Source organism: Dendrobates tinctorius, unplaced genomic scaffold (assembly GCF_039654945.1).
Source record: "Dendrobates tinctorius isolate UK_male_01 unplaced genomic scaffold, ASM3965494v1 ptg000007l, whole genome shotgun sequence".
In the NCBI taxonomy this organism is placed as follows: Eukaryota; Metazoa; Chordata; class Amphibia; order Anura; family Dendrobatidae; genus Dendrobates; species Dendrobates tinctorius.
Genome location: NW_027361675.1, coordinates 36924977 through 36950080, shown reverse-complemented (window position 1 = coordinate 36950080; position 25104 = coordinate 36924977).

The window sequence follows — 25104 nt, the reverse complement described above, 5'->3', positions numbered from 1 at the left end:
TGCTGCATGATCCCTGGAGCAGTATGCACGTGCACCTCATGACTGTTGTGCTGCGTCACTCCTGGAGCAGTGTGCATGCCACCTCACCTCATGACTGTATGCCGTTGCGGTGTGCGTGCCCGTCTCTGCTCTGCCTGCTGCGATCGTCTCTATGGTCCAGCAGAATCTGATCCAGCAATCTTGTCTATGGTCCTGGAGGCCCTGACTGTTGTGAACTCATTTTCTGGTTTACCTCTGGCTTCTGGTGAGGGTGGCGGAGCTGGCTGTCTTGACAGAGGATCATATATAGAAAAAAATGGCAGACAGCACTTACAGGATCCAGGAGATGCACGCTCACCGTCCAAAGACCCAATTGGACAACAGGAATACCAAAGAAATGAAGAAGAGCAGCATCCAGTCCAGGTGAAAAATGTATAAATGAAGAAAATCATGGCTGAATAAATTTATACATTTTTCACCTGGACTGGATGCTGCTCTTCTTCATTTCTTTGTGTTGACAGAGGAGTCATGAGTTCTCCATCCGGGCTCCCTCTGGTGGTGACAGTAGGGAATAAAGCTGATCTAAATGGCAGAGACCTGTCACCTGAGGAGGAGGACTGTGAGTGGACATCAGGAGTCTCTGACTGGATTTAAGACAGCCGACTCTCTAATTTTGTGCTGGTGATTTTTCTTGCCCTGAGGTTCTGGTTTCCAGTTCTGTTCCTGCCTTCTCAAGCTAAGTGTGCTCTGCTATTTTGTCACATGAGATTTGGTCTGGTTTACTCAGTTTTTGTGGTCAGCCAGCCCCTGCTGGGGCTGTGCTGAATTTCCATGCTTATGTCTCTGTTTATGCCAGTTTGCTTTTTGTCCCTGATCAGATTGGTCTCTTTTTGCTCTGTCTTCAGAATATACCAGAGTGCTGATATAGGGAATTGAAGTCTAGCGACTTCAGGGTTTTTGTTATCAGAAAGTGTTGGACATTTTGTGGCAGGGTTTTTGTGCGTGATTGCAGACAGCATCTTTCCTTTCCTGTCCTTTCTAGTTAGTTTGGGCCCCATCGTTTGCTCAGCCTATTTTTCTGTGTTTGTGTTTTCATCTTGTCTCACCGACAATACATGTTTGGGGGCTGTCTATTGCTTTGGGGTCTGCTCTGGGGCAGTTTAGATTTCCCCTTTTCTTGCTTTAGGCTTATTTAGTTCTCCGGCTATGACGAGGTGTCTAGGATCATCGTAGGTACGCTTCACGGCTACTGCTAGTTGTGTGGATAGGATCAGGGGTCTGCAATCCGCTTAGCTACCAACCTCTCTGGTTTTCTGTGGCTTAGCTTGTTTTTGTTTTTCCTCCTCGGTGACTCATTCATAACAGAATCACCAGCCATACCGCAGATTCTAGGGTACTCAAAAGCAGGAAAAAAAAATTGTAGAAAAAAAGTGTCAGAATTTTTTTTTTATATGTATTTTTTCCACTTTTTCTCTGGGGCCGTAGGAGGATTTTTTCCTTAATGGAGATTAAGCAATTGTCTGATCGTGTGGAGCAGCTTGCTGCTGAAGGGCGGGGAATTTCCGCCTATCTCGCTCAATCACATGCTGTTGAACCAAAAATCCCTACTCCTGATGTGTTTTCTGGGGATCGGTCTAAATTTTTGAATTTTAAGAATAATTGTAAATTATTTCTTGCCTTGAAGCCTAACTTATCGGGGAACTCTGCGCAACAGGTTAAAATTGTCATCTCCTTGCTGTGCGGCGATCCCCAGGATTGGGCGTTTTCTTTGACATCTGAAAATCCAATTCTGACTAATGTGGATGCATTTTTTCAAGCCTTGGGGTTGTTGTATGATGAACCTAATGCTATTGATCAAGCTGAGAAATCCCTATTGGCATTGAACCAGGGTCAGGATTCTGTTATACTGTCAAAAATTCCGAAAGTGGGTGGTCCTTACTACTTGGAATGATGGTGCCTTGGCAGCTCTCTTTCGCAAGGGTTTATCAGAAACCGTAAAAGATATTATGGTGGGATTTCCTGTTCCCTCAGGTCTTGACGAATCTATGTCATTAGCCATTCAAGTTGATCGGCGTTTATGTGAACGTAAAACTACACGAGAGGTGTTGCCACATTTGAACAAATGTCTGAACCTATGCAATGTGATAGAGTTTTGTCTAGGGTGCAACGTCAGGAGTATAGAAGGCGTAATAAGCTGTGTTTTTTCTGTGGAGATGCCTCTCATATTATTTCTGTCTGTCCTAAAGGAGAGAAACATTTTGCACACACATTTGCTGTGGGTGGCGTACAATCTAAGTTTCTTTTGGCAATTACTCTGATCTGCTCCTTATCCACATTTTCAGCCAAGGCTTTTGTGGATTCAGGAGCGACTTTGAATCTGATGGATTTGGATTTTGCTCAACATTGTGGTTTTCCCATGATACCTCTGCGGATGCCTATTCCTTTGAGGGGTATTGATGCTACTCCTTTGGCGGAGAATAAACCTCAGTTTTGGACCCAGGTGATAATGCGGGTCGCCCCAGACCACCAAGAAAATTGTAGATTTTAGGTACTGCATAATTTGCATGATACTATTGTTCTGGGTTTTCCCTGGTTGCAAATCCATAATCCAGTTTTGGATTGGAAATCTGTGTCTGTGGTGAGTTGGGGCTGTCGGTGTGCTCTTGGTGACACTCCTGTTTTCTCCACCTCTCCCCAGTCTCATGATGTTCCTGACTATTTGGCTGATTTTTATGATGTATTTAGTGAGAGTAAGTCTGCGTCCCTGCCTCCTCATAGGAGTTATGACTGTGCAATTGAGTTGACCTGGGTGTAAATTTCCCAAGGGTCGGCTTTTCAATTTATCTGTACCTGAACATGAGGCTATGCGATCTTATATTAAGGAGTCGTTGGAGAAGGGTCATATTTGACCATCCTCTTCACCCTTAGGTGCTGGGTTTTTTTTTCGTGGCTAAAGGTACTGTCACACTAAGCGATATCGCTAGCAATATCGCTATAACTTGTGACGTTATAGCGATATTGCTAGCGATATCGCTGTGTGTGATACTTACCTACAACCCGCTCCCCCGCTGGTTATCGCTGATCGCGCGAGAACATCCTGGACTGTTTCTCGTCGTCAGCTTCCAGCGGCGCTTCCTGTGGAGAGACGAGCGACGAGCGTGGAGCCGGGCGGGAGGACGCAGGATCGCCTAGTGTGACAGGTAAGTAGCGACCCCCGTCCCCAGCAATGTCGCTGGTGAGATCTGCCTGTGTGGCAGCTCACTAGCGACCACTTAGCGATGTACCAGCGATCCTGACCGCGTCATATCGCTGGTCGGGATCGCTGGTACATCGCTAAGTGTGACAGTACTTTAAGAAAGATGGTTCATTAAGGCCTTGTATTGACTATCGTTCCCTTAACAAGATTACGGTTAAATATCAGTATCCGTTACCCCTGACTTCTGATTTATTCTCCAGAGTTAAAGGTGCATGCTGATTTACTAAGCTTGACCTCAGGGGGGCGTATAATCTTATTCGCATCAAGCATGGGGATGAATGGAAGACGGCGTTTAATACTCCGGAGGGACATTTTGAGTACCTGGTAATGCCTTTTGGGCTCACTAATGCCCCTTCTGTCTTCCAATCCTTCATGAATGATATTTTCCGGGACTTTGTGGATAAGTTTTTGATCATCTATTTGGACGATATTCTGATCTTTTCCAGTGATTGGGATTCTCATGTGGAACATGTTCGGACTGTGTTCCGGATTTTGAGGGAGAATTCCCTGTATGTTAAGGGATCAAAATGCCTTTTTGGTGTACAGAGGATTTCATTTTTGGGATTTATTTTGTCTCCGTCAACAATTGAAATGGACCCGGCCAAGGTACAGGCCATTTATGATTGGGTTCAGCCCACTTCTTTGAAGGCTCTCCAGAAGTTTTTGGGTTTTGCTAATTTCTATTGTAAATTTATAGCTAATTTTTCTGGTATTGCCAAACCACTGACTGTTTTGACCAAGAAGGGTGCTGATGTGCTGAATTGGTCTCCAGAGGCAGTTTTGGCATTTCAGGACCTGAAGCAGAGGTTCACTTCTGCTCCGGTTTTACGGCAACCTGATGTCTCACTTCCATTTCAGGTAGAGGTAGATGCTTCGGAGATTGGTGCAGGAGCTGTTTTGTCCCAAAAAGATCCAGTGACTTTTAAAATGAATCCCTGTGCCTTCTTTTCCCGAAAGTTCTCCCCATCTGAACACAACTATGATGTGGGGAATTGGGAATTGTTGGCCATGAAGTGGGTATTCGAGGAGTGGAGACATTGGTTGGAGGGAGCTAGACATCAAGTTGTGGTCCTCACTGACCACAAGAATTTGATTTACCTGGAGTTGGCCAAATGCTTGAATCCTAGACAGGCTAGGTGGGCCTTGTTTTTCACGCTTTTTGATTTTGTGATCTCCTTTCTTCCGGGCACTAAGAATGTTAAGGCAGACACCCTTTCTAGGAGTTTCTTTGCTGATTCTCCTATTGTGACCAAACCTACTACCATCCTAGGTGAGGGGGTAGTTGTTTCTGCCATCTCGCCCGATTTGAGACGTGCCCTGGAAGAATTTCAGGAGGACAAACCTGAGCATTGTCCTATGGGAAAATTGTATGTTCCTGACCAGTGGAGGAAGAGAGTGATGTCTGAAGTTCATTGCTCCGCGTTGGCTGGTCATCCAGGTATTTTTGGTACCAGAGATTTGGTGAGTCGGTCTTTTTGGTGGCCCGCCTTATCTCATGATGTCAGGAATTTTGTGCAGTCTTGTGGGACTTGTTCCCGGTCTAAACCCTGATCTCGTTCTAGTGGGTTGTTGATGCCCTTGCCGGTGCCCAAGAGGCCATGAACCCATATCTCAATGGATTTTATTTCTGATCTTCCTGTCTCTCAAAGAATGACTGTTATCTGGGTGATTCGTGATAGATTTTCTAAGATGGTCCATCTTGTACCACTCCCAATGCTGCCATCTTCCTCAGAGTTTGTGCCCTTGTTTTTACAACAGGTGGTTCGGTTGCATGGGATTCCTGAGAACATTGTGTCAGACAGAGGAGTCCAGTTTGTCTCCAGATTTTGGAAAGCTTTTTGTTCCAAGCTGGGAATTCAGTTATCCTTTTCCTCTGCGTTTCACCCACAGACCAATGGGCAGACTGAGAGAACAAACCAGACTTTGGAGTCCTATTTGAGATGTTTTATATCTGCTGATCAGGATCATTGGGTCTCATTTTTGCCCTTGGCCGAATTCGCTCTAAATAATAGAGCTAGTTCTGCCACATTGATATCGCCCTTTTTCTGTAACTATGGGTTTCATCCTCGATTTTCTTCAGGGCAAGTGGAATCTTCAGCCTGCCCAGGTGTTGACACTGTGGTAGAGAGAATGCAGCAGATTTGGGACCAAGTGGTGGATAAGTTGTCCCGCTCTCAAGAAAAGGCCCAGCGGTTTTCCAACCGGCATAGGACCATTGGTCCCTGGCTTAAAGTGGGTGATATGGTTTGGTTGTCATCAAAAAATATCTCTATGAAGGTTGCGTCTCCAAAGTTCAAGCCAAAATTTATTGGACCTTATAAGATTTTGGAGATTCTTAACCCAGTTTCTTTTCGATTGGCTCTTCCAGTTACGTTTAAGATCCATAACGTGTTTCATAAGTCTTTGTTGAAGAGGTTTGTTGAGTCAGTAGTTCCTATGGCGGCACCTCCTGACCCTGTATTGGTTGAAGGTAATGGGGAATATGAGGTAGAGAAAATACTGGATTCTCGTCTGGCTAGACGAAGACTCCAGTATTTTGTCAAGTGGAAGGGTTATGGCCAGGAGGACAATTCCTGGGTCTCTGCCTCTGACATTCATGCCGATAGATTGGATCGTGCTTTTCACCGGGCCCATCCTGATCGGCCTGGTGGCGTGGATGAGGGTTCGGTGACCCCTCCTCAAGGGGGGGTACTGTTGTGAACTCATTTTCTGGTTTACCTCTGGCTTCTGGTGAGGTTGGCGGAGCTGGCTGTGTTGACAGAGGAGTCGTGAGTTCTCCATCCAGGCTCCCTCTGGTGGTGACAGTAGGTAATGAAGCTGATCTAAATGGCAGAGACCTGCCACCTGAGGAGGAGTACTGTGAGTGGACATCAGGAGTCTCTGACTGGATTTAAGACAGCCGACTCCCTAATTTTGTGCTGGTGATTTTTCCTGCCCTGAGGATCTGGTTTCCAGTTCTGTTCCTGCCTTCTCAAGCTAAGTGTGCTCTGCTATTTTTTCACATGAGATTTGGTCTGGTTTACTCAGTTTTTGTGGTCAGCCAGCCCCTGCTGGGGCTGTGCTGAATTTCCATGCTTATGTCTCTGTTTATGCCAGTTTGCTTTTTGTCCCTGATCAGATTGGTCTCTTTTTGCTCTGTCTTCAGAATATACCAGAGTGCTGATATAGGGAATTGAAGTCTAGCGACTTCAGGGTTTTTATTATCAGAAAGTGTTGGACATTTTTTGGCAGGGTTTTTGTGTGTGATTACAGACAGCATCTTTCCTTTCCTGTCCTTTCTAGTTTGGGTCCCATCGTTTGCTCAGCCTATTTTTCTATCTGTGTTTGTGTTTTCATCTTGTCTCACCGACAATACATGTTTGGGGGCTGTCTATTGCTTTGGGGTCTGCTCTGGGGCAGTTTAGATTTCCCCTTTTCTTGCTTTAGGCTTATTTAGTTCTCCGGCTGTGACGAGGCGTCTAGGATCATCGCAGGTACGCTCCACGGCTACTGCTAGTTGTGTGGATAGGATCAGGGGTCTGCAATCCGCTTAGTTACCAACCTCTCTGGTTTTTTGTGGCTTAGCTTGTTTTTGTTTTTCCTCCTCAGTGACTCATTCATAACACCTGACCATGTTACCCTCTCTATGGTCCAGAAGAATCTGATCCAGCAATTCTCTCTATGGTCCTGGAGGCTCTGACCATGTGACCCTCTCTATGTTCCAGCAGAATCTGATCCAGCAATCCGCTCTATGGTCCTGGAGGCCCTGACCATGTGACCCTCTCTATGGTCCAGCAGAATCTGGTCCAGCAAATCTCTCTATGGTCCTGGAGACCCTGACCATGTGACCCTCTCTATTGTCCAGCAGAATCTGATCCAGCAATCCTCTCTATGGTCCAGGAGGACCTGACCATGTGACCTCTCTATGGTCCAGCACAGTCTGATCCAGCTATCCTCTCTATGATCCTGGAGGATTTGAACTGGAAGTCCTCTCCTGGTCCTGACCCGGAAGTTCAGATGCTAATGCCTTATATCAGACCGCCCCTTCCTATGGTCGGGGACTGAGTATCGTGTTGCTTCCCTGCTAGGCTGCATGGTCCTGTTGGGTTGCTCTCTGTATTCTGTGCTCCTGCACGTTGCCCTATTGTGCCTCTCTGCACACGCTCTGTGCTTGTATTCTGCCTCTTGCCTCATGCCATGTCTTGTGTTGTCTTTTGTGCCATGTCTTGTCCTTGCTATTCTTTGACTTGTAGTACTTCCTATGCTCTCTGCCTTTGCCAGTTTCGCCATGTCTTGTCTTTGCTTTTCTTTGCCCCTTGTAGTACTTCCACGTTCCCTGTCTTTGCCTGGCTTTCCTAGACTCTGTCTTATGGTGCGCTCTTGCACATTCCGTGTCTAGTCTCAAGGTTCTACCTTGACCCGGCTCTGGGCTTCAGCCTATGATCTGCTGCTAGACTCTGTCCTATGGTGCTCTCTAGCACATTTCCATGGCTAGTCTCAAGGTTCTCGCTTGACCCGGCTTCTGTCCTTCTGCCTATGTTCCGCTCCTTGTTCGTGCCCTTTGCATGCGCCTGGCCTTCCCTCACCTGCCTGTTTGTGCCTCAGCCGTGCCCGCCTTAGCCGTGCCCGCCTGCTTGTGCCTCAGCTGTGCTCGTCAGCCAGTGACTTAGCTGTGTCTGCCTGTTGTGCTTCAGCTCTGCTCACCTCAGTCGTGCCCTTTGTCAAAGCCTCAGCCCGATCAGCTAGCCAGTGCCCCAGCCATGCTCTGTGCTTCCTTGCACTCACGCTGTCTCTGCACTGTGCATTGCGTACCCTCTTAGCACGCGCAGGCCCTAGCCTGCTCCTTGGCATACCTCCCCGTGCTTCTTTAAAACATGCACAGGTCCTGCCATGTACCCTGTCGTGCCCTCTAGCACGCACAGGCCTTAGCCTGTACCCTGTCATGCCCTCTTGCACGCACAGGCCCTAGCCTGAAGCCTGGCATGCCTCCAAGCACGTGCAGGCCTTTGCCTTAGCCTGAACCCTGGCGTGCCTCCTAGCACGCGCAGGCCCTTGCCCTAGCCTGTACCCTGGCGTGGCCATCTGCACACGCAGGACCTTAGCCTGAACCTCGGCATGCCCCTCTGCACGCGCAGGACCATGTCCTGAACCTCAAAGCCCGACGTATTCCCTAGCACGTGTGGGACCTGCTGTTAACCATGTACCCTGGCGTGCCTCCTAGCACGGCCAGGACCATTCTTTGTACCGTGCCCCTTGCGTGCCTCTAGCACGCGCAGGACCTTGAATCTTGAATCCTGGCGACTTCTCTAGCGCGCCCAGGACCTTGGACCTTGAACTCTGGCATGTCCCCTAAACACACACCATGCCTAGTGTGTTAAACCCTGCCTTGCACCTTGCCTTGGACCCTGGTGTGTTCCTAGCATGCACCCTGCCTTGCACCTTGCCTTGGACCCTGGTGTGCCCCTAGCACACACCCTGCTTTGAACTTTGCCTTGGACCTTGGCATGTTCCCTAACACGCACCATGTCTGGAGCTCTGTCGTGCCTCCTTGTCTGAACCCTGGTTTGCCTGCCGGATGCCCGGAACCTGCTGATCGCTGCCAGAGATCCTAAGCCTGATGACTGCGGCCTGATGTCCGAAGCTGATGTCCGCAGCCTGATGCCCTGATCCTGTCGATTGTTGCCAGCTCTCAGGAGTCCGATGCCATCGAGCCCTTGCCTTTACCCAGGCGTGCCACCTGGCACGTACCATGCCATGGACCTCGGCGTGCCCACGCACGCACGTTGCTGTGTTTTCCCTGTTATCACGTCTTGCACCTGATGTTCGCCTTAATGAAGATACCTTGAAACGATGCCTTGCCTTGTCTTGTTTCCTGCACATCCATTGTCGTCAGACAGTCACACTTTCTGTCTACCTGAGCCAGCCGTCTGGTTCCAGCAGTCGTGGTGGCTCACCCCCTTGGTCTTGCCCCTGACTCTCCCTGTATAGGGGGTGGTTCCTCACAAGGTCAGCTCGCTCTCGGTGGGTGGGTGCCACGACCCAGAGGGTCCACTCTAGAAAACGACTCAGCGATAGCTGACTCTGTCACACCCTCCCTCATCCTGGTATGTATATATTTCAGTCATACCGGTATAAATATGCCCTCCATCCTGGTATATAAGTCTATCATGCTAGCTCCATCCTGTTATATATATATACTGCTCAAAAAAATAAAGGGAACGCTATTCAATTTGCAACATGCTGTTTGTGTTCCCTTTATTTTCTTGACCAGTATATATATATATATATATATATATATATATGTCATGGTTAGGATATGGTTAATGTCCTGTTCTCACAGGGTTAACTTTTGCCGGCCTCTCTTTGGATCTGGGAGGGGTATTTATACTCACTCCAGACTAGCATTCTCTGTCAGCTATACTGTTATTCTGGTTGTGTGTCTGACCGACCCCCCCCTGGTGTGTGCGTACTGCATTGCTTGTTTGATTCCCTTGTATGACCCGGCCTGTCCCCTCACTCTGAACTCCGTCTCACGTTTTAGGTACTTTTGTCTTCTCTGGTTCTGACCTCCTGGCTTGGCTATTGTTACTCCTCTACCGTTTGCCCCTATTGTACCGTCTATTGCCCGTTCTGGTTTTCTGATCTGTTGCTATGTCCTGAGTATTCGCTCTGTCTAAACCCTTTGGTACTGTCCTGCTATCTAGTGCATTGAGCCCAGCTTGATCTGGTTTCCGCCCCTGTCTATGCCCCTTGGTAACTTGTCCCGTAGTTACCTTTGTAGAAGTTTCCCTGCAGCTCCTAGCTCTGTGGAGCTTAGGCCACGCCCCCAGCAGTCACGCGCTTCAGGTCCTGATAGTTTTAAGCATGCATTGTCACCGCTGCTGCCCTGCTCCACAGGTATCTTTGAGCACGTTTTTTTGTACTCAGGACATGCGCACTGGCTCAGTGAGCGAGTGTAGTGCGGTGTTCCTGACTATATATATATATATATATATATATATATATATATATATATATATATATATATAGATAGATAGATAGATATATGCTATCCACCCTGGTATATATGTCCCCCATCCTGCTATATATGTCCTCCTTCTTGGTATATATATTACCCTTCCTGCAAACCCAATGAGTTCCGATGTAAGATTTGGACCAGCCCCCCCATCCTGGTATAAATATATGTTTTCCATCCTGGTATATATGTCCCTCGTCCCGGTATATGTAGATTTACAGTATATGACCTCCATCCTGGTATGTAAGTTCCTCTTCCTTGCCCCATCTTCCTGGCATATATGTCCCTTATTCTGGTCCCCATCCTCATATATATCCTCCATCCTGGTATATATGTCTCTTATCCTATGCACCACCCTGGTATATATATTCCCCTTTCTGGTATATATGTCCCTTATTCTGGGCCCCATCCTGGAATATACATATCTCCAATAATGGTATATATGTCCCTTATCCTGCGATCCATTCTTGTATATTCGAGTATCCCCCATTCCTGTTCCGCCGCTGTTATTTAATGCGTAGAAAAAAAAAAATAAACCTTGACACTCACCTTCCCCTCTCTCCCCACCGAGTGATGTCCTCTTCTGAAGCCGGCAGCAGAGGTTGGCATGCAAGTGACAGGAGCGCCAAATGTCACTGCAACATGTATCGCCGCACATGGACCCAATCGGTCTCTGCTCCTCAACACACTTCAGCTGAGTGTGCATTCAAGAATGCACATCTAGTTGAAGTTTGCGATGGAGTCAACAGGCCACATTAACAAGGCCCCCATTGTGGCCTCCTACATTAACAATCAGGGCCATAATTGCCACAAGCAGGGGCGGGACTACCACAGTCGCAGCTGCGACAGGGCCTGGGTTCCTTAGGGGCCCGATCGTGGAGCTGCAGCCGCTCATTGGCTGTGTAGCTCCGTTCTTTGATTGGCTGCCAGCCAGGCTGCAATTGGCTGCTCTGTGCACACAGGACCTGTGATGAGGTCACAGGAAGGGAGGAGTCAGGGAGAACATGATCAGGAACCTCGTGTATGCAGGACTCTGCCGTGCTGGTTGTCATGGTGCACTGCTGGATGAGGGTAAGTTTATGTGTGGGGTCAGGAGGGGTTTACAGGGTGGATGTAGCAGAGCCGTGTGTATATGAGTTGTGGGGAGCAGAGCCATGTGTATGAAGTGTATGGAGAGGAGTCGTGTGTGTACAAGGTGTACGGAGCGGAGCCACATGTGTATGAGGTGTACGGAGTAGAGCCGTGTGTGTACGAGGTGTACGGAGCAGAGCCACATGTGTACGAGGTGTACAGAGCAGAGCCGTGTGTGTACGAGGTGTACGGAGAGGAGTCGCATGTGTACAAGGTGTACAGAGAGGAGCCGCATGTGTACGAGGTGTGCGGAGCCCAGAGCCGTGTGTACGAGGTGTACATAGCGGAGCCATGTGTGTACGAGGTGTATAGAGCGGAGCATGGAGACGTGTGTACGAGGTGTGCGGAGCGGAGCCCGGAGCCGTGTGTGTACAAGGTGTACAGAGCGGAGCCACTTGTGTACGAGGTGTACCGGAGCGTAGCCGCGTGTGTACGAGGTGTATGGAGCGGAGCCGCGTGTGTACGAGGTGTAAGGAGCGGAGCCCGGAGCCATGTGTGTACGAAGTGTATAGAGCGGAGCTGCGTGTGTACAAGATGTACAGAGTGGAGCCATGTGTGTACGAGGTGTACAGAGCGGAGCCTGGAGCCATGTGTGTACGAGGTGTACGGAGAGGAGCCGCATGTGTATGAGGTGTGCGGAGCGGAGCCCGGAGCCACATGTGTACGAGGTGTACAGAGCGGAGCCGCATGTGTACGAGGTGTACAGAGCGGAGCCGCATGTGTACGAGGTGTACAGAGCGGAGCCGCGTGTGTACGAGGTGTACAGAGCGGAGCCCGGAGCCATGTGTGTACGAGGTGTACAGAGCGGAGCCGCATGTGTACGAGGTGTACAGAGTGGAGCCATGTGTGTACGAGGTGTACAGAGTGGAGCCATGTGTGTACGAGGTGTATGGAGCAGAGCCACGTGTGTACGAGGTGTACGGAGAGGAGCCGCATGTGTACAAGGTGTACAGAGAGGAGCCGCATGTGTACGAGGTGTGCGGAGCGGAGCCCAGAGCCGTGTGTACGAGGTGTACATAGCGGAGCCATGTGTGTGCGAGGTGTATAGAGCGGAGCATGGAGACGTGTGTACGAGGTGTGCGGAGCGGAGCCCGGAGCCGTGTGTGTACAAGGTGTACAGAGCGGAGCCACTTGTGTACGGTGTACCGGAGCGTAGCCACTTGTGTACGAGGTGTATGGAGCGGAGCCGCCTGTGTACGAGGTGTAAGGAGCGGAGCCCGGAGCCATGTGTGTACGAAGTGTATAGAGCGGAGCTGCGTGTGTACAAGATGTACAGAGTGGAGCCATGTGTGTACGAGGTGTACAGAGCGGAGCCTGGAGCCATGTGTGTACGAGGTGTACGGAGAGGAGCCGCATGTGTATGAGGTGTGTGGAGCGGAGCCCAGAGCCACATGTGTACGAGGTGTACAGAGCGGAGCCGCATGTGTACGAGGTGTACAGAGCGGAGCCGCGTGTGTACGAGGTGTACAGAGCGGAGCCATGTGTGTACGAGGTTTTCAGAGCGGAGCCCGGAGCCATGTGTGTACGAGGTGTACAGAGCGGAGCCGCATATGTACGAGGTATACAGAGTGGAGCCACATGTGCACGAGGTGTACAGAGTGGAGCCATGTGTGTACGAGGTGTATGGAGCAGAGCCACGTGTGTACGAGGTGTACGGAGAGGAGCCGCGTGTGTACGAGGTGTATGGAGCGGAGCCCGGAGCCGTGTGTGTACGAGGTGTACCGGAGCAGAGCCGCGTGTGTACGAGGTGTATGGAGTGGAGCCACGTGTGTACGAGGTGCATGGAGAGGAGCCGCGTGTGTACGAGGTGTGCGGAGGCCGGAGCCATGTGTGTACGAGGTGTATAGAGCGGAGCCACTTGTGCACGAGGTGTACCAGAATGTAGCCGTGTGTATGAGGTGTATGGAGCAGAGCCGCGTGTGTACGAGGTGTATGGAGCGGAGCCGCGTGTGTACGAGGTGTATGGAGCGGAGCCGTGTGTGTACGAGGTGTACGGAGAGGAGCCTCGTGTGTACGAGGTGTATGGAGAGGAGCCCAGAGCCATGTGTGTACGAGGTGTACAGAGTGGAGCCACGTGTGTGTGAGGTGTACCGAAGTGTAGCCATGTGTGTACGAGGTGTATGGAGCAGAGCCGCTTGCGTACGAGGTGCACGGAGCGGAGCCGCATGCGTGCGAAGTGTACGGAGCGGAGCCACGTGTGTACGAAGTGTATGGAGCGGAGCTGCGTGCGTACGAAGTGTACGGAGCGGAGTCACGTGCATACGAAGTGTACGGAGCGGAGCCACGTGCGTACGAGGTGTACGGAGTGGAGCTGCGTGCGTACGAAGTGTACGGAGTGGAGCCGCATGTGTATAAGGTGGACGGTGGACGGAGAGGAGCCGTGTGTGTACAGAGCGGAGCCGCACGTGTACGAGGTGTACGGAGCGTATATGAGGTGTATGGAGCTGTGCATGCACGAGGTGTATGGAGCTGCGCATGTACGTGGTGTATGGAGCTGCGCTTGTACGAGGTGTATGGAGCTGCGCTTGTACGAGGTGTATGGAGCCGCGCGTGTACGAGGTGTATGGAGCCGAGATGTGCGTGTATTTTGGCATAGGTGGGCCCATTTGAAAACTTGTCCCGGGGCCCAATTGAAAGTTTAGGGCCCATAACTTTGTAGTTACGGCACCTGAGGGCGGGTGACTAGGGCAGCAGGTTGTAGGGGCAGCACCACTATGAAGAAAGATCAACATTTTTAAATTTTTTTTGCATTTCAACCTTTTTGTTACGTACACTGGACAGAGCATTAAAAAAGCAATACGGTACAGATCAGCTCCTTGACAGATCAAAGGAAGATAATTAAATCCTATGTGAAGGACCTGTGTGACATCATGCCTAAGTAACTCGGACAGGAAACAGCAGAAGAGGCACTAATGACAGGTAGTTAGAGAACAGTGGGGTACATGGGATGCAGAATACATGTGGGGGTACATATGGGGAAGCAGGCTATATGTGGAGGTACATATGGGGGTGCAGAATATATGTGTGGATACATATAGGGGGTGATGAAGATATGTGGGGTACATATAGAAGATGCTAGAGATATATACGGAGATACATATAGGGGGTGCTGGAGATATGTGGGGGTACATATAGGTGGTGCTGGAGATATGTGGAGGTACATATTGGGAGTGCTGGAGATACATATCTGGGTGCAGGCTATATGTGGTGGAGCTTGTGTGAGTGCAGGCTATATGTGAGAGTACATATGGTGGTGCAGGCTATATGGGCAGTACGGTGGCTCTGTGATTAGCACTGTTGCTTTGCAGCACCGGAGTCCTGGATTCAAATCCCATCAGGTACAACATCTGCAGAAGTTTGAATGTTCTCCCTGCGATTGCATGGGTTTCCTCCAGATTCTCCGGTTTCCGACCACACTCAAAAGACTGATAGGGACTCAAGATTGTAAGCCCCTTTGGGAGCAGTGATGATGATGTTTGTGAAATGTGGTGAAAATTGTTGGCGTTGTAATAGCAATGCATGAAAAAATTGGATGTAAATCTCTCAAACAAGAATTGAAAGACTCTTGTCTGCCTACAAAAAGCATTTACAAGCTGTGAAACTTTCAAAAGGCGGTGCTACTATACTAGGTACTAACTAATATATATTTTTAAATTGTAAAATATGAAAATATATTTTTTTTTTTCCTAAAATCCAAAGGAAATGTGTCATCTTTAACTTTATGACTTTTAGAGATCATTTCATCTTCAACTTGCTTAACCCCATAACGTTCAATAACATTCAGAGTCTATCATTAGACTCCTCCCCCTGTTTGGTGCGGGCTCCGGTGATGATCACACACCTTTTCCAGGAAATGACAGCTGATCTGATCAGCTGACGTGTCCCGAATAGCCATGGGTGAAATCGCAATTCACTCGCGGCTGTTAACATGTTAAATGCCACTGTCAAACTCTGACAGCAGCATTTAACATGCACGGGCAGGAAGCGCATCAATCCCTCCTCCCATCGGTGCCTGTGTCACGTGACCGCAGGTCGCTGATGGGTTGGGGGTTGGCATGACAAACCAGGGTCAAAAGAAGACCCCTGTTTTTGTCATTGCCGGATGGCTGTGAATACCACCTGGTGGTCAGCACTCATAGCAAGTGAGCATTTCTGCTACAAAGAGCAGGGCTGCATCCAATGTATGTAGCAGAGACGATCGGACAGCTTCAGCTTCAAGTCTCCCATGGAGACTATTGAAGCAAGTAAAAATAAAACAAATGTTTTTAAAAATATTAAAAAATAAAAAAAATATAAGAGTTCAAATAGCCCCATTCAAAATAAAGCAATTAAAAAAAAATCAAATACACATATTTGGCATGGTCGCGTACATAATTGCCCGATCTATCAATATATAAATATATATCAAAATAGTAGGCATTTACTACAGGCCGCCTGTGCAAGCTAAAGATAAGGATGAACTCTTTATGCATCAAATGGCCAAGTTCTCCAAAAAATATGACATAGTTGTCATGGGAGATTTCAACTATCCAGGCATTTGTTGGGAATCTCTTTCAGGCAAAACTAACAGGTCAAGGAAATTCTTATCCTCTCTTGCTGACAACTTTATCTTCTAAAAAGTAGGGGAGAAAACAAGGGGAACTGCTACCTTTGATCTAATCCTTATAAACAGGGAGGAAATAGTTGAGGAGGTAAAACTGGCTGGGACCCTAGGAGGTAGCGATCATGCTATTTTAGAATTTTGGATAACTAGAGGAGGAAGACCCGTGAAGACTCAGATGTCAACGTTAGATTTCAGAAAGGCAGATTTTAAGGGATTCAGAAAGAGAATTGGAGGGATCCAATGGCTGGATATCCTTAAAGACAAAAATGTCCAGGAAGGATGGGAAATCTTGAAAAATGAAATTCTCAATGCTCAATTGTTAACAATTCCGAAAAGAGGGAAGAATAGGAAGCATTTAAGGAAGCCAAGATGGATGAACACAGAACTTAAGCACATGCTAAAAAGGAAGAAAAAAATGTTTATAAAATGGAAAGAGGGAGGCATATCTAAAGAAGAATATAATGCTGTCTGCAGAACCTGCAGGGCACAAATCAGATTACTAAAGCTGACAATGAATTGAGGCTTGCAAGAGATGTCAAAAGCAATAATAAAGGATTTTGAGGATATGTCAAAAGTAAAAGAAAAGTCAAAGATGCTATAGGATTTTTACAGGATGAAAATGATGAAATGGTAAGACAGGATGTTGAGAAGGCCGAACTTTTAAATTCCTATTTTGCATCTGTTTTCTCTCAGAAAGGAAATGTAACATCAACTGTTCTTCACTGTCCTATTAAGGGAATAGAAGAATCCAGGATGTCTATAAACAGAAAGATAGTGAGGAAACACTTAGCTAACCTAAATGAATTCAAGTCTCCAGGTCCAGATGAATTACACCCCAGAGTACTGAAGGAGATAGCAGAAGAAATTTTTGAACCCCTCTCCATAATCTTTGAAAATTCTTGGAGAACAGGAGAAGTCCCAGAAGACTGGAGAAGAGCAAATGTTGTTCCGATCTTCAAAAAGGGGAAGAAGGTGGACCCAGGCAACTATAGGCCGGTGAGTCTGACTTCTATACCAGGAAAGATCTTTGAACAAATAACTAAACAACATGTATGTCAGTACCTGGATAAGAATGAAGTGATTAAACAGAGTCAGCATGGGTTTGTAACTAATAAGTCATGTCAGACTAACTTAATTTCCTTCTATGACGGAATCACTGATTGGGTGGATCAAGGAAATGCTGTAGATATAGTATATCTTGACTTCAGAAAAGCATTTGACAAAGTATCTCATAAAATCCTTATTGAAAAAATGACTAAGTATGGAATGGACAAGGCAACTGTTAGGTGGATTCATAACTGGCTTAGTGATCGGACCCAGAGAATGGTCGTAAATGGCTGCACATCCAGTTGGAAGAATGTCTCAAGTGGGGTACCACAGGGCTCTGTCCTGGGCCCTGTATTGTTCAACATCTTTATCAACGATTTAGATGAAGGAATTGAGGGTAAACTGAATAAATTTGCTGATGACACAAAGCTAGGAGGGATAGCTAATACTAGAGAAGAGAGAGAGAGGATTCAAAAAGATATAAATAAACTGGAGAAGTGGGCAGCAACTAACAGAATGGTTTTTAACAGGGAAAAATGCAAAGTACTACATCTGGGCAATAAAAATGAAAAAAGCATATACAGTAAACAGTGTAGTTAGAAAAAAAAATCAAAATGCCAGAATTACATTTTTTGGTCGCTGCAACATTGCAATAAAATGCAATAACGAACGATCAAAAGAACGTGTCTTCACCAAAATGGTATCAATAAAAACGTCAGATCAGCATGAGATATGGAGACGCTATCGGTCTCTGAAAATGGCAACTTTTTCTTTTTTCTTTTTTACAAACTTTGGAATTTTTTTTCACCACTTAGATAAAAAAGAACCTAGACCTGTTTGATGTCCATGAACTCGTAATGACCTGGAGAATCATAATGGCCGGTCAGTTTTAGCACTTAGTGAACCTAGTAAAAAAGCCAAACACAAAACAACTGTGGGATTGCACTTTTTTTGCAATTTCACCGCACTTGGACTTTTGTTCCCGTTCTCTGTTATACGACATGGTAAAACCAATGGTGTCGTTGAAAATAACTCGTCCCACAATAAACAAGCCCTTACATGGCCATTTTGACTAAAAAATAAAAAAGTTATGACTCTGGGAATCAGGCTAGTTTCACACTAGCGTTTATTCCACGCAGCGCATGGCGCTGCTAAGCCCCGCCCCCTGCCGGCTCCCTGCCCGCCCCATCCGGTCATCGCCGCCTACTATCGCACATGGACGCTTGCGATCTGCGCACCCTATCTTTAGCATAGGGTGTGCAGATCGTGCGCTGGCTGTGCGCTAGTAGGATTTTGGCATGCGCTGCGCACTTTTGAAGGTGCACTGAGCGTGCTGAAATGCAACATGCTGTGTTCGGCGCACACGGGCGCACCTTCAAAAGTGTGCAGCACATGCCAAAATCCTACTAGCGCACGGCCAGCGCACGATCTGCGCACCCTATGCTAAAGATAGGCTGCGCAGATCGCAAGCGTCCATGTGCGATAGTAGGCGGCGATAACCGGATGGGGTGGGCAGGGAGCTGGCAGGGGGCAGGGCTTAGCGGCGCCGTGCGCTGCGTGGAATAAACGCTAGTGTGAAACTAGCCTAAGGGGAGAAAAAAATGAAAATGCAAAACCAAAAATACCCCTGGTTTTTAAAGTGGTTAAAGGGCATACCTGGGACTTTAGCCCCTTCACGACCTTGGACGTATAGGTACAACCAAGGTCGCCTCCCCCTGTTTGCTGTCGGCACCAACTATGAGCCCACAGCTTTTCCTGCACATGTCAGTTGATTTCATCAGCTGACATGTGCCCCTAGCAGCCACTGGTGGAATCACGATCCACCTGCCACTGTTAACACGTTAAATGCTGGTGTCAATTTCTCACAGCAGCATTTAACATGATTGCGCCGGAAGCACGTCACAAACCCCACCCATTGGTGCCTGTGCCACATGACCATGTGTCACTGATGGGTTGGCATGACAACCTGGGGTCTGTATAAGACCCCTGTGTTTGTCATTGCACAAGCGATCAGAAGATCGCAGCTTCTAGTCTCCCATGGAGACTATTGAAGCTAGTAAAAAGAACAATGTTTTTCACCCCATTCAAAATAACACAATTAAAAAAATATAAAAAATACACATATTTGGTATCGCCGCGTTCAGAATCGCCCAATATATCAAAATATAAGCAGAATGGATCCAATTCGTAAACGGTGTAGCGAGTAAAAAAAAAAATCAAAACTCCAGAATTAAGAGTTTTGGTCGCCGCAGCATTGCATTAAAATGCAATCACGGGTGATCAAAAGATCGTATCTACCCCAAAATGGTATCAGTAAAAACATCAGCTCAGCATGTAAAAATAAGCTCTCACCAAGCCCTAGATCACGAAAAATGGAGACGCTAGAGGTCTTGGAAAATGGTAACTTTTTTTTGCCAACTTTGGATTTTTTTTTTTACCACTTAAATAACAAAGAACCTATACATGTTTGGTATCTACAAACTCATAATGACCTGGAGAATCATAATGCCAGGTCAGTTTTAGCATTTAGTGAACATGGTAAATAAAAAAAACAATTGTGTAATTGCACTTTTTTTTTGCAATTTTACCAAACTTTCAATGTTTTCCCCAATCTCCAGTACACTATAGGGTAAAACTAATGTTGTCTTTCAATAGAACAACTCGTCCCGCGAAAAACAAGCTCTCACATAGCTACATTGACGGAAAAATAAAAAAGTTATAGCTCTGGGAAGAAGGAGAACAAAAAACGGAAACTCAAAAACGGAAAAACCCAAGGTGGTGAAGGGGTTAAATAAATGTGTCTAAGCACTAACATGCAGGTAGTTGCTACCTACCTGCCTGTTGTGCTCAGCACCATCCTCCAATAGCACAGAGCGGTCGCAGACTTCCGCTGACGTCACATCAACAGAGCGGCAGTTTATTTTCCTGTTGACAGAACAGGACTACTGGTGTCATGCTGAAAGTCAGCCAGCTCTCCGCTACCTCATTGGGGAAATTCAGCTGTCAGTGTGATGCCAGTAGTCACGGGCTCTCTCAACAGGAAGAGAAACTGTTCTGTTGACAGGGAGCATCTGAATCTCTAGCAGGAGCGGTCAATGACCGGCGCCATGTACTGGTGCCTCTGTTAGCAACCACATGCCATTTTTTTTAAGTCCCAGATATGCCCTTTAACTGCTTACAATAACAGTAAATTTGACCAGGGGTGCCCAAACTTTTACAAGCTGCTGTAAATAAAATATATGGGGGTGCAGGCTGTATGTAGAGAGGACATGGGATTGCAGACTGTATGTATACGTACATGTGGATGCAAGTGTGGCGCCCCCAGGAGTACGGTTGCCACTGTGACCTTACCTCCCTCCAATGGAGAGTGATGTCATGCCTGGAAGCAGTGAAAGGATCTCTTTATCAGGTAGTTTCAGCACACAGCACAGTTACTACTCCAGGCCAGCAGAGGGAGCTCTGAACCTAACTGCAGAGGAGCTGCTCTCTGTGGTCGGGAATAGGAAGTTACTTAGTTGAAGTGTGAGGACATGGGAGACGAGCTGGAGATTGGAGCTAGAGCAGAGCTCATCTCCAAACTGAAGCGCAGAGACCGGACGCCGGAGTCCGAGGTTGTGTGGATACTAAAGGTCCCACAGCAAAAACTGGAGGAATAGAGGCTGTAAATGCTCTGTTCCCAACTGAGACTCAATGACACAGCAACACGTGTGTGAGCCAGAGAAAAGGAAGTTACAGCTGCCTGTCATGCGAGAGGAGTTCTAAGTAACGGACAGAAAGAGGAACTTGAGTGGAGTTCAGAACCGCAAGTACATCAGAATAGCACTAGAAAAGGAGACCTCACAACCCATCTGCATAGAGAGATTCCCAAATTGCCTCCAGGCTGATCAACTCCTGCACTATCTGTAATCTGAGTCTTGGACTGTACCTACAAAGCACAGTAAAAGGTAAAAGAAACTGCACTCTGTTGTGTCCTTTGAATTCTTCCTGCATCACCTTCTCATCTCCGCTAGATCCCTTGCTCCATACTACATCACTATCTATTCCTCAACATCTTTCACCTGCCCTGGGACTCAGCTCTGCCTGTGGAGAGCTTTACCAACTTTGCTGCATCATCATCAGTCCCAGCGGATCTGCACTGTAGCGCTGGTCACTATTGATCAGTTACCGCAGGTGGCATCACAAACTCATTACAAAAACTCTTTATTTTTCAACCCTTGTAAATGCACCCCTTTTATTGTACGCCCAGGGCCACAGACCGGGTCACCGCCGCTGTGACACTGTCCCTTTAAGAAAGCGACCCTGTACCGAGTACCCCACTGCCCTGGCGGGTGCTTCACAAGCTGTATGTGGGTGTTATGTGGGGTGCAGGCTGTATATTTGGCGTACATGGGGTGCGGATTGCATTTAGGAGGTGCAGGCTGTATGTGTGTGGTTCATGGGGTGTGGACTGTATGTGATATAGTGCCACAAAGGAGGGGAAGGTAAGCACTCCTTAGTAGAGCTAAAGTTGCAAGGAAATTTTGCTGTAGACAGTGAGAGGAGAGGTATTTATTGAGTATGGAGGAAGTACAGTGTGGGGAGGGGTACTGAAGATGAGGACAGTTTGGAGTTTATAATGCAGGTACAGTGTGTAGGGCGAACAATGTATAGGCCACAGTTGTTAAAGAAGGATGGTTTGACAGTTATTGTTCATAAAGAAGGACAGTGTGACAGCCATAGTTCATGGGGGAGGGATGAGGTGGCATTATAATATATAAGGTGGGACAGTGTGGCGGCAGTATTTTATAGAAGAGGAGGCCATGTATCATAAGAGGGACCGTGTGGGTGTCGTTTTTTTGGCAGAGAGCGCAATGAGGAGCAATTATTTATTTAGAGCATGTAAGAGAGGTCCAGGGCCGTAGTCATGGCTGAGCACTCCGGTGTATGTGTGCCCTGGCCTCCTCTCACATGAAAACAGCATTCTCTCACCAGCATACCTGTGTCTTCTCTCACTGCGCCATCAGGGATTCCACTGTGGTGCTGAAGCTTTTCTGCAATTGGTTTTGCAAGAATTGAGACACAGTCCGGTTCAAATGCAACAAGTGAAGCTTTACTGGAACAACTTGGCAGCGCATTCTTGTCAGTCACAACATCACCAGCAAGTTCCATGCCGTTCTCTTTGTACTCACTTCTTAAGCGTTCCATCCCCCCCACCCCGCTTTCTCTCTATCAATAAGCAAAAGATTCTTTATTACCATTAGAAGTTAAAGGGAATCTGAGAGGCCCATGTCTTTATTCCACTTTCTACTGCTTCCAACAACCCCCTTTCTTTTGTTTTCTGTTTAATGAATTTCCATAAAATTGTTTATTTAATTTGGCCTGGGATATGCAAAACAATAGGAAACAAGTCAATGAGGCATTTTCAATCCCCAGACTAATCATCCCACTAATCTTGTTATCATGCCGTTGTTGGCGTGAGCAACATAATTTACAAGAGTGGTGTCATCCCGGCTCTTTGCAACTATCTGCCTCACAGGCAACGTGTACTAAGTTGGGTTTACACTCCATAGCTTCATCCGCACACTCATTCATCGCGCAGGCCCAAGGAGGCAGTGGTGATGCAGGACATAGCCAGCTGACAATGCTGGTTCTACAAAGCTTATGGATGGCTATGTCCTAAATGATTGCTGCCTCCTGGGCTTGTGTAGTGCAGCCATAAAGCCAGGCTTGTCGGGAAGGTAGAGACTTGCAAAGATCCAGCAGTGATACCACTCTTGCAAATCATGTTACTCCCGCCCACAGGGGCATGAGAACATGATCAGTGGGACTATTAGTCCAAGGGAAGAAAATGCCCCCTTGACTAGTTGCTCAATGATTTGATTATCCCAGCCAAAATTAATAACATCATTAGTGGGGCAATTCATTCTAAAGGCTATGTGCCCACGTTGCGTGTTAAAACGCACACAGAAAACCGGACTCCTTCCCAGAAATTGCGTGTTTTTTTCAGCGCGATTTTACCGCGATTATGATCGCGATTTTGCCGTGATTTTCGCGTGCGATATTCAAGCATTTTCCAAGCGATTTGAAGCATCGCTTGAAAAGTGATTGACAGGTTGGTCACACTCGTCAAACATAGTGTTTGACAAGTGTGACCAGGTTTTTACTATTGAGGCCGCCTATGCGGCATCAGTAGTAAAAGATAGGATGTTAAAATGCTAAAAAAAATAAAAAAATCGGGGTATATTTACCTTCCGGCGTCCCGCGCTGTCATCCCGGGCCTCAGCGTTCCCAGTAATGCCTTGCGAGACCTGTGATGACGTAGTCTCGCGTTGCTATAGCGATCTCGCGAGACCATGTCATCACAGGGCCTTGCTGCAAGGCATTACTGGGAACGCTTAGGCCGGGAATGCAGCGCGGGACGCCGGAAGGTAAATATACCCCGATTTTTTATTTTTTATTCTTTTTTTTTACAGGGGTATGGTACCCAGGGCCTGGAGGACAGTCTCCTCTCCTCCACACTGTGGGTACCAACCGCACATGAGATGCTTAACTTCCCGCATGGTGGGCATAGCTACATGCGGGAAGTAAGCGATTCTCATGCATTCCTATGGGTGCGGAATCGCGGCAATTCTTTGCGATTCCGCACAAAAGAATGAGCATGCTGCTATTTTTTCCGCGATGCGATTCCGCCGCGGAAAAAAGCGCAGCATTAGCACAGCATGTGCGGAATACCATAGGAATGCATGGGGGGCGTTCTGTACACAATTTTTAAACGTTTTTGCGCCGAAAATCGTGGCAAAAACGCTTAAAAATCGCTACGTGGGCACACAGCCTTAAAGTGAAACTGACATCAGGATTTTGCTAAGTTAGCTACATACACTGTCAGGTCGGCGCTGTTATACTGAATAAAATGATACCTTGGTTGAAGAAGTCCGTCTTCTGGTTGTTGTTTAGTATTTGAAGTTTTCAGTTAATGAGATTCTCGCACTTCAGGGCGGTCAGTGGGTGCGGTCTTTATTTGGTGCTCTGGCCTCATCTTAATCCTTGTGGGTCTAAATGACAGGTCACTGAACCTTTAGTGACCTGCCTCCTATTTTAAATACTGTGCTTTTGCAGCTTATGTTGTGGTCTTTACCAAAAATATTAACACCAGTAAAATAGCGCCCACTGCATACGCCTGAAAATTAGCATCCTCACACCCCAGCTACTCTCAACCATCGTTATTTCTCTTGTGCCCATGATCCATGCGTATATGTGTGGATATCTCTTCTGACTAGAGTTGAGCGACTTTTGCTTTTTTAGGGTCGCGTTTCGTTTCGTGAAACCCGACTTTTCCAAAAGTCGGGTCGAGCAAGATCGTCCGATTATAGGGAAAAGTCGGGGTCGTCCCGAAACACGAAACCCAATGTAAGTCAATGGGGAATAAAAGTCGGCAGTGAGAGGAGGACAGGAAACACACCTACAGTGCCCATTTGAATGCCAAAAGCATCAATTCTTCTTACTTAAGCTTGTCAACCTTAATTAACTTCATAATACAAGTTACGCACTGAAAAATGGGGGTTATTTGGCTAAATTTGTGGGGGGGGAGGGCTGGCTGCAGGTTTTCATGTGCCCTGGGCGAAAGAGCGCCCCTTTAACACATACCACAACTCATCATGCTCCGATACGGCAGAGAAATAGCGGTATAGTACAATGAAAAATACCTCACTTTTTACATCTCATGACGAGGCCCATCTATTTCTCCATACAAAATCATTGGTCCCATATAATGTTTGAAACAGTATATGATGAGCTCCACATAATGCTACAGTATATGTTGGTCCCCATGGATGAAGCTCCACTGTCTTATGGGCCCAAATAATGCTCCAAACATAATGGGCCCCATTTCTAATGCTCTAGTGTATAATGGGCCCTGTAAATGCTGCTCCAGTGTCTGATGTCCACCTTTGGAATGTTCCAGTGTATGGTGGGCCCCATCTATCATTCTCCAGAGTATAGTGCTCCCCAAAAATTGCTGTCCCAACATAGAAAACAATCAAATAAGTCTCCTCGCTAGGGAATCCCTGTACTTGTCTGGACAGGTGCTGTAGCTTGCTTAACAGCTCGCCAGCCGTT